The sequence below is a fragment of the Rhagoletis zephyria genome, unplaced genomic scaffold (genome assembly GCF_001687245.7).
Source record: "Rhagoletis zephyria isolate East Lansing unplaced genomic scaffold, Rhagoletis_zephyria_1.1 Rzeph_scaffold_03431, whole genome shotgun sequence".
Taxonomy (NCBI): domain Eukaryota; kingdom Metazoa; phylum Arthropoda; class Insecta; order Diptera; family Tephritidae; genus Rhagoletis; species Rhagoletis zephyria.
In genome coordinates, this window is record NW_016160514.1 from 24770 (window position 1) to 35854 (window position 11085).

Here is an 11085-nt window from a genome sequence, read left to right on the forward strand (position 1 = left end):
TATTCTTCCACCATGACAATGCTCGGCCGCATATCGCACTTAAACTTAACTTAAAACTTATCTCGGTGATACCGGAAGGGAAGCCCTAACCCATCCTTGTTCCATCAAATTACAATTTTTTCCGCTCGATACAGAACGACCTTACGGGAATAAGCTTCTCGTCAAGTGAAGATATTTAATATTTAGGTTAGGTTATGTTAGATTGGGTGGTTCCCGAAACAGGGACCATAAGCATCAAGTACTTTATGAAACCACAACGAAAGCTATCTACTAAGCTAGAGTGAAAAACGCACTGTGCGCTGATTGAATTTTCTCAGGCGGCAGATGCCCATCCCAGATAGGCCTTCAGGCTGGAATACCTATCGAATAGTTTATGTTAGCAGCGCGATGAGTAGAGCTGTAAGCCAGCGCACCGTTGTTTCTTCATTCTTTGCTTTTAATTAGGCAACCTAATAAAAATCGAAATAACTGCGTATTATTATTTATCTTCTGCATAAAAAAGAGTTTCCTTTTTTGGAAAAACCATAGAGANTCGTTGTTTCTTTATCTTCTGCATAAAAAAGAGTTTCCTTTTTTGGAAAAACCATAGAGATAGCTTAACAGTTTTGTTCTATTTTATAAAAAAGATTTTTCTTTTTTTTAGTTGGGGGCAGACCGGAATTTTCGCGACTAAGCTCAAAGAACCCTAAAGCAAAAAAAGCAAATTTAGCGAAAATAAAGCCAAACTTCCAACACTCACTATAATATTCAACATTCAGATGGCAATGGTTTGGTTTTTTCTACAGGGTACCTCGAAGTGAGTATGTACATATAAAACTACACTACTGCCCCACTTCCAGCGTGGCGCATTCAACCAGTTCTCTTGGCGAAGCAACCTGCGCGTGGCCCACTTTTAACTGCAACAAGAAAAAAAGCACTTTTCTTGCTAGTTGCATTTATTTGTTGTGACACTTTGCTTTTCTGCATCGCCTACATTTATGCCTATGTACGTATGTATGTATGCATGCATGTACATATATACTATATATACAAACATACTTGCTCATGCCCATGTATTTTCCCGCATTGTTGCGATTATTTTTCTTGCTCTACTTACTGTGTTTTGTAGCATTACATTTTGTAGCCACTGATTTGCTGCGGCTATGTTTTTATTGTGCCTTCCTTTTTCCCATCGCTATTTCGCCCACTTTTAATAGGCGAATTGCACATTTAACCCACTGAGCCACTTTGCGACCGAACAGATGTAGCTGGGAGTAAGTGTGCCGATCAAATGATGATGATGTTTCGCAATATGTTCAGATCAATGTTGCTCATTAATTTACATTTGTATGCAATATGTATCATATTTTTCTCATGATATGTACAATATATATATGTATGTTCATACCTATTTATACAAATATGTTCATATTCCCACGGGGAAAATATATATGTACATATGTAGGTAAACAAACACCTTACCAGATAATCCATATTTTCTTTCAGATTTTAATACCAACATTGTCATCGTGATCACACGATTTGTAAAGATTAATACATTTTGGCAGTAACAGAGTGGTGTTGTCTGGAAATTCTTTTATTGAGCAGAACTTAAATTTCTAAACAATAACACTCTGTGACTGCCAAAATGTACAAATCGTGTGATACCTGCTTCCTACGAGACACTGCTCTACATTCCGCGTACATACGTACCTTACTTGGTAAAGCAGCTTAGAAGTATGTCTGATACCAAACTTACATTCTAAATTCCTGCTCCCATAAGGCGGCTACGCCTTTTTTTAAATTAGGGACATTCGGCAGTAAAGTCGTAAGTAGGGACGTTCCGAGACCATCAAAGTATCGATACCTACTCAAATGAGTTTACTCAAATCCCTATTTTGATACTACTTATATGAGTGAACCGAATGTATCGATGCCTACTTATATCGATGACTTTTCATCCTCTTATATGCAACAAAGCGAAAGTAATTTTCAGGCGTTATCTGTGACATACCTTTTGCGACACCTGAGTGGTAGATCGACCTATCTCGGCAGCCAAATTGAAAGCGCCCTATCTGAGAAAACTTTTCAAAAGCACCCTATTCCAGAATTTTATTGAAAAACGCCTTATATCAGAAAACTTTTCAAGACCACCCTCTTTCAGAACTCGGTACAAAAACGCCCTATCTCAAATATTTTCGATATATTTTCAGTTGAGGTATCGATATGTTTATTTGATCATTAGTAACATTAGAAGTAATACGATTATTTAGACAAAAAATTAAACCTTTGAAAGGTTCCCACAAAACGTTACGGCTACAAGGCATTGCTTGAACTTTGTAAAAATATGTATATCCCCTCTTTAGATTTTGGCGGTGCCATTGTTTTGATCAATTATTTTTCATAAAAGCGAAGCAATTATTTTCCATAGAAAATATATGACCGAAAGATATGGCACTTCCTCAAATCGATTCGATAGAAGTACTTTTATTTCGATACTAAGTAGGTATCAATGAATCGATTCAAGTAAAAAAAGTAGTTGGTATTGAAACAAAAGTATCGAGTACATACTCATATTTACTTATATCGGAACATCCCTAGTCGTAGGAACGCCGGGTAGAGTGTTAGAGATTGTGGATGATACATACTCGTACATATATTAGGTATGTACATATGCATATACATATCCACGATTGAGAGAATACATAGGTTGCGCCGATCTCGGACCGCTATTCCTCTCTTAACGAATTTGACAGAATCGTTGTTTGCATGACGTCACACTTGTGCAACTTGTTTACGTTTTCCTTGCAACATTTTTTCTTCTTCTTCCATTCTTGCTCACGTTTTGGCATTTCTCTCTCGCAATTGCACCAGTGTGACGTGACACAAAAGTTATTCTCAAAAATCCTCTCTGATCGGCGAATCTTGTATTCTATCATTCTTGATACATATCGACATCTGAGTGGAAGATCGACTTTTCTCGGCAACCAGTTCGAAAACGCCTATATTAGAAAACTTTTTCAAGTACGCCACGCCCTATCTCTGAATATGGTTGAAGAACGCCCTATCTCATAACTAGGGCGTTTTTAAACCGAATTCTGACCTTATTAAACTTAATGTCGTTCTCGCAGTTTTGTTCCCAAGTACGCTTCAAAACCAAAACCGAATTATCTAAGAACAAAACCCTGTCGAACTTTTCCAAAGAGAATAAAATGCGAACAGAAAAAAATTGGGAACTAGGCTCAGGAAATTTCTGTTAGAAAACAAAACAGGAACAAATCTTCTCTAAACTATTAACGAAGAACGGAAAATTTTTCGCATAGCATTTAGTAGTTTGAAATTTTTAAATATTAAAATTAAATAAATAAAAAAAACTGAAAGACACGAACTTTTCCTGCACATAAAATGAAAAATTGTTCCATAAATGGACAGTTCACCCTAATGATAAAAGATCTGGAGGTTTAAATGATCCAGATTTCCCCTGGCTTAGAATTAACAAATTGGGTTCTCACCGAAACGATTTGTTATTTCAACAAGCAAACTCCCCCACGTTCTTAACGTTACATTCTCAAAACTTTTGTTCTCTAGCAGAACGTACGTCAGACTTTTGTTCTTATTTGATCCTCCTTAAAAACGTTCTCGATACTTTCGTTTTCATTTTGTTCACTCTGGAAACATTTCCGAAAGTTTCGTTCCTTCTGTTCTTCTTGAGAACGTTCCCGAGAGTTTTGTTCGCATTTTTCCTCGTTCAAACAGCTCTCAATAGTTTTGTTCCCATTTGGTTCTTTGCGGGAACGTTCTTGGCAATACATGCCGTTCTCATGCAGTACTAAACCAAAACTGGAACGCGTTCTCGGTCCCTGTTAAAAATGCAACCAATTTTTGTCAAAGTTTCCAGATTTTTAAATAGATTTCTTAGAAATTTTTGAGTATGCAGTTTGGTAGTGCATTTTCACGTATATAAAACAATTGTCAAACATACATACATATTTCGTACAAAACAACAGGTTCAGAAGGTGCAATCGCAACAGTTACTTAGCTGTTGCACCTTCTGAACGTGCCTAATATGAAGCGTTAAATTTTACTAAAACAGATTTGATTTTTCTTTAATATTTTTTTACAATTTTGGAACTTGAATTTATATGAGTTTTTTTATGGAATAAAATATATTTTTATAAAAATAATAAAATTAATAGCGAGTAGATAGTCGAAACTTATGAATATTAGGTGACCTTATCTTTATGAAAGACACTAAATATATATTCGATAATTTTTAGGTACTACACATGGGTATCAAGGTACAATACTAGAAAATCCTATTCGAAGATATTTTGAGTTAAAGGTTTTAAACAGCTTTTCTGAATTCATTGCCTTCATGCGCTTCATTGAACACCCAAATGTGCTTACGATTTTACACTTGCATATGAAACGTTTATGCATTTAGCAATCAGCTGAGTATTTATGCATGTTTGTACATACCTATTTCCTTGCATAATTTGTTCATTTAAAAATGTATAAAAAGTGAATAATATGATTGCCATCTTTTATATGGGGGGGGGAGAGTAGTGTTCATTTAATGAACAACAACAAGTATTCCTACATACATATGTACGTATGTACATACTCAGACAAATTTAAATACATATATATTTCTTCTACACATTTTAATACATTTATTAATAAATTAATGTATTTTCGCTTTCTTTTCAGAACAGTTGCTCAGGACCACTAATCAACAAACTGGGTACCTAATCTCCCCAGTATGCAGTATTTTACTAACACCAGAATGTTTTAGTTGAAAAGTGTAAATAAACAGGTCTATAAAGGTTAGGCGACCGTCCTAGAAAGGCAACTCTTAGGCTAAGGTCAGTGCTCGTTAAATATATAAATTATAAAAAAAAACTAAGAGGCTAAAATGCAATATATTTGCTTACTTATATTCATATGTGCAGAAACATAAATATTTAAACCAATTCATAATAGGGAGAACTTAATTGTATGCTTAGAAGTTCACTTTAGGCAAGTTCGACTGTATCATTGAATGAAAACCAAAAAACTGTTTCCTGTTGTTCGAAGAAGAAAAAGTTGTACCTACCATTGATTGAAAACAACCTGTGGTAGAATAACATGTACATATGTATGTAAATATTCTATAATAAAATACGGACCATTGAAAAATAGAAGAGTGACCACGTTCAGGTAGATAGGAAATTTACTTTAAACCCAAGAAAACTTAATTCGATTATACCTATGCTGGTGTCTTCCTTATTTCCAAACACTAATAGAAAATCGAAATCAAATTAATCAATTTCCTGCACTGGGCTGTAAAAACCTATTCGCTTTCATTGCATATATTGCATGCAAATACTATTTTCCCACTGCAAGAATCTGCGTACATACATATCTATCAGGGTAGCCGACTCATTTTTTGAGAATTCCCCGATTTCGACAATGAAATTCCCCGATTTTGCTCGAAATATCGTAAAATTCCCCACCCATATCTCTTTACTTAAAAAAAAAAAAACAAAACAAAATAAAAAATTTATTTGATATATTACTAGTCTTTCTGCTTATTTTATTTTTAAACGTAATTCACCTCTGTATAGATAAGCCAAACCAAACTTGCAGTGTTCGAAAAACTTTTAGTCGCATCAATTATTATTATTTTCTTTTTGTAATTTGAGCTATTTAAAAAAAAAATATATAGTTCATTCTTTAACAAAATCCGTAAAAATCTAAGTTTCGAACTTTGTGCAATATTAAAAAAAAAAAAATCAACAAAATTTCAGAAAAATTTCGAGCCCTTTAATTGGATTTTCTAGAAAATTTTTGAGTATGCAGTTTTGTAGCCCTCTCAATTCTAGAATAATAAAGTGCAAGTTTCAGGTGGTTAAAAATTTTCGTTTTAGGATTTTTTCGCCGATGTTTTTGCAGTTTTCTTCAATATAAAATTAAATTATGTTTATGCGTTATATGAAAGCAAATGCGACAAAGAAAATTCTAAAAAATCAACGGTTGTTTTTAGCCATTTGAAATTTTATTATACTAGAATTGGACGAGCTGAAACTCCCCACAAAAAACGGCCCATTCCCCACGCAAACCGAAATTCCCCGCAAATCGGGGAATTCCCCACGAGTTGGCTACCCTGATACATATGTACTATGCATTGTAATTTCCGTATTTACTGCACAGTAACAAAAAAAAAACAACAATAAAAAAACAAAACAGCAAAGATGACAACACCGTTGGAATAGAGAGTAGTGGAAATTTCCTTAAAACACAGAAATGAACGCCCCACCAATTCGATAGCACTGCAAACAGGCAAGAAAAAGTTGTAGCAGCACAAACCAGCCGCAAACCACGGACACGAATGCATACATAAATACACACACACACATGCTCCTAGCACAGTGGCGCTCCTACATGGGCCAACTGGCCCAGTGCTCCACAACGCTATGCCACCAACTAGCAAGTTTTCGTGCTACAACATACATATGTAAGTATTTAGCAGCAGCGGTGGCGTTCGACGGCAGTGGGAAAGCAACAAAGCAGCAAGCAGTGGCGGTGATCCAACAGTAGAAAATGTGTGTCAACGACAAAACTTGCTCAACTTGTTTATCTGCACATACATTTTCACATGTATACATACGAGTCTATAAGCACATGTATGTATGCATGTATGACTAAAATATGTACATACATTTGTATGTACGCGCGTAGATTTGCTGAGCAACTACATATGTACAGTTGTTGCTGCTGCTACTTTTGGCAGCATAAAGCTTTCACCACCACCTCCTTGGCCAGACAGAGTACCTTTGGCGCGCGCTGCAAGACTGCTGAAATGAGAACGACAATTGAATGCGCGCAGTAGTCAAAGCTGCAAAGCAAACAGGAAAACAAACAACAAACTGGTGAAACTACTACTTGCTCTTAAAACTACACTTCAAAACATATATTATATGTATGTATGTATGTACATCCCCATGTGTGGATCGCTACAACGCTAGGAAGAGCAGAGCATAAAAAGCTCAAATCGTATGTATGCCCCATCTGCACAACAACGCTTTTTGAAAAAAAATCCAGCGCGCGAGTTAATCTTACCCCTTTAATGCTTCTCAAATGGCCGCCGGAACCTAGAAACCATTGCACACATAGCAACCAAAAATTATGACCCAAAAGCTTTTTCACTTATATAACAAAAGGCCAGCAATGTGCACGCTCTCTCCAACTTAACTGCGTTAACAGAGACGTCGGCGTCGACTGCGCTCACTGCCCCTTCGCGTTTCACTCCTCCTTGCAGCATACTATGCCCATCGCTGATGTAAACCGATTAGTAATTGCTCCACGCGCAGTATGTAACCAACGCACTGACAGTAAAACTTTTGATTTCCCCTGCGCTTCGCCAGCGCAGCACTGTCAACTCTAAATATGAAATACACTTTGTAGTGGTGCAGAGAGCGAATCACTACCACTTTATTACCCATTGTCGTGTTCAGCATTGCCCCCTCTGCGTCACTGCCGTCTTGTTGGAGGCATCGTCTGTGGTCGTTCGTGTGGTTTGGTCGGCGCAAGCATTTGAAACGGAGGTTAATTTTTTGGAACAACGCATTTCTGTCGAGTTTTTCTGTTTCACAATTCATTCGATCGTTGTTCGTGGTTGTGTACGGTTCGTTTTTTCGTGTTGATCGCATAAAATGGCTTTTGAAGGAGAAATAGTACAAAGTGTGAATAGTAAAATGAAAGAAAAAAGACTTTGGACTAATTGAAAGTAGCGTAGCTGTCGTTGTTGCTGTGCACGCTAATTTGAACATCCAATTGGAACTTTGACTATGCTACTACAAATCGGGTAAAAAAAATCGGTCGTGTAAATTAAATGGCTGCATAAAAAATCACGTGTGTGTGCGTGGAAATTCGAATGGGAAAAACAGCAAGGAGTAGAAACTTTTAAAAATGTGTAAAGGATATTTAATGAATACTTTTCTATGCTATTATGGCATAACGTTGACTGGCTATTAACTGTTATATGTATATGTACATAGTTTCCAGTGATAATTAAAATGTATCTAATATTCGCTTGTGAATTACTGCTATTACATAAAAATGTGTTAAAAGTGCAATATAAATGAAAAGCACATTTTTTCTTTTACTAAGAACGCGAACGTTCTGCTGATTAATTTCCGCCAAGGTACAACGTGGAAACGAGCCACCACGTTGAAAAGCAACAAATACGCGGATAAGAAGGAAGTGATGAGAATGATGACACATTTAAGCTTTTCAAAGAAAAGATGATTACGCAATATGCTACGCGAAGTCAAATGGCAGCAATGGCGTTTCCGCCTATTTCACCCGCCGTAAACTTTCAGTACAGTAGAGTTGACAAAAAAAAACGAAATGGAATTTCCGCAGAACTACTTATAGAAAAAAATGAAATCTTTGACCTATTTAAATAAAATGCATGGCAGTAATAAATTTTTCAACTTCAAATTCAAAGCGCTCGGATTACATACTTTTAACCTCGTTTTTGGAAGTGTGGATATTATCATGGAAAAGGATTTGACTGGAATATATTTTCTTCTCTGGCTACGTAACTTCACATCCTCATATTTGAAATTGTGCCCAACTGTTTTTTTTTGTTTCTCATTTTGACCCAATGGATGCCTGTACTCTACCAGCATGCCAACGATGTCTACCTACTTTGCGTTAACAGTATTATTTTTTGTTCTATTAGTTGCCCTCTAGACACTTCGTACGTGGATTTTTTATTCGCTGGGAATGTACCCGCGCACATTTATTCAATTCGAATATTCACTGTAGTATTACTTTATTTTTCTCACATACAATTCCCCCCTTCTCTTGCCCACCACCCGAAAAATAGACCCTTTGTTCCTTCGGTATCAAAAACGCCATCGTCGTCAGCACGCTGCTGCTGTTTCGCGCGCGTTTCTCTCGCAGCGTCGTAAACAGAGTCGCTCGCATACACGCGCGGGACCATGCATACTACACATACATACAAGCGTATGCAAACGTCAGCAGTATTCGACCACAAAACGCGCGCGCGTTTATTTTCTCATTGGTCCGTTCGTCGTTCGTTTTTCCGTTTCATGTCGCCGTTCATCGTTTCCAAACGTCATTTGCAGCTGCACAGTGGAGCCGTTTGGCCGTTTAGTTTGGGGAGCACACGCACAGTATATTTTATCCCCAAGTAGTGGGTTTTTTGTAGTCTCGAATCGAAGGCGCTACATTTCAAAAAAACGACGTGGCTACAATGTGCACGGTGGCTGGCTGACTACATTTTGCGGGTGGTAACGAAAATAAACCAATACATAAAATACGAGTTTTTGTGAAGTGGATAATTGTGTTAAAAAAAACAAATATTACCATGTTTCCGAAATAAACGTTCTGCAACCTATGTGGGAGCGAGATAGGGACTTACTGTCACTTGAAGCTCTTTTGCAACCAGTCAGTCTTTTTCTCTCTCCTATAGAAATTGCGGGCGTATCAACATATCTGAAACATTGTAAAAAAAACTAAAGAAATGTGTTCACAAAAAAAAAAATAATAAAAAAATTGGTAAAAATAAAAAATGCGCGCCAAAATCGGGAGCAGATACAGGAATTTCCATAATCGCGAGAATCATATGAAAACGCGCATGGAATTTATTTCACACAGGATATCTGAAGTGTAATTAGCGTAGCTGAACAACCAGTTTTTCAACGTAGCGCATTCTAATCGCGTTCGGGGGTTGATTTTCTGCTATCGTTGTTTGTGGCAGCTGCTTTTTCCACATTTGTCATTTCCACATGGGAAGGTCACACACGTGATCATCACTTGTACGACGATAATGACAAGAACAAAACAAAAATGAACGCGGTCAATGACAAGGGGATTATCCAATTAGAATTGTACGTTAACGCAAGACTTCATCTGCAGTTATGTAGGTATCTACATTCTTATTGGAATTCTGCTTAATTCACTGTAGCCAACGAACAGTAAGGGTTGCTGTTAACAACATTTTTACTGAAGTTTTTTGTGGGCAGGCGGGCTTGTGCTGTAAAAAGCCTGATAATCAACACATACAGTGGGCGACAAAAATCTACGTACACAGAATTTTTAATTAGGTGACGCAGTTTTCCCACACGAAGTATGTTCGACTGCTTTTTGTTTATATTCAGGGCTGAGATTTTCATTACGGAACCAATAGCTATATCATTCAAAGTATAAGAAATTTTTTTTATAAAACTCGGTGGGGATATTAACGGAGGTCCTCTACAACTGAATTTATCACTTTCACAATGCTGCTGCTAATAGCATTTAAGTAATTTGTTGTTAAAATATCGCGACTACTTTCAGCAAATTTTAATTTAAAACGCCACTTTTCACTTATATTTACAGTAATATGCTATCCTTAAAATGTTGGCATGCGTTTGTTATACTTTAATTCGCATTAATTAATTAATTGATTAAGTAAAACGCGTTTATAAATGTGTTACAAATTTTTCCACATTTCACAAACAAACAGAAATAACAATGGCAGACAGTAAGCGCAAATGTGTGCTACCATACGTTTTAAAAGAATATACACCACAAATAAGGGCACAAAATCACGGTATACACTTTTACTGCTTGTATGTATGATGAATACATATAAGGCTGAGATTTCCTATAATGGACCATTTCCTATATCACCCAAAGTATTACGAATTTTTTAATGAAATTCGCAGGGGGTATTGAGGAGGTGCTCATTGACCGATATCATCAACATTTTGTGTACAAATGCTAATAGTTTTTAAGTTATTCGTTGTTAAAATTTCCCCACTGCTTCACAATTATTTTTTTATAAACACTGCACTAATCACTTTTCTTTTTATTAATACACCATCTTTTCTTCATAAACAAATGGATGCACATCTTTTTTCACTAAATATTTAGCCATTAATGCTTATAAAAGTGTTCTTAAAATATTTTTCTATTCACAAAGAATAGTAAACACACAATTGTTCAGCGATGGCCGCCATGAATGAGGTGCCATATCGTTGAAAATGTTAATAGTTCTTTTTAGCCAAAAATACTTTGTGATGCATTACGGGATTGAAGGCTAAAAGGAAA

The 11085-nt window shown here is 36.4% G+C and overlaps 1 long non-coding RNA gene across 1 annotated transcript; it reads right to left on the reverse strand.

Moving 5' to 3' along the window:
- Window positions 1–409: 409 nt before the first annotated feature.
- LOC108368981 (uncharacterized) lies at window positions 410–11071 on the reverse strand. Its single transcript, XR_001848442.1, has 3 exons — window positions 10836–11071; window positions 855–861; window positions 410–421 (listed from the first exon to the last, which is right to left on the reverse strand). It is a non-coding gene; the product is annotated as an uncharacterized LOC108368981 (long non-coding RNA).
- Between the last annotated feature and the right edge of the window lie 14 nt (window positions 11072–11085).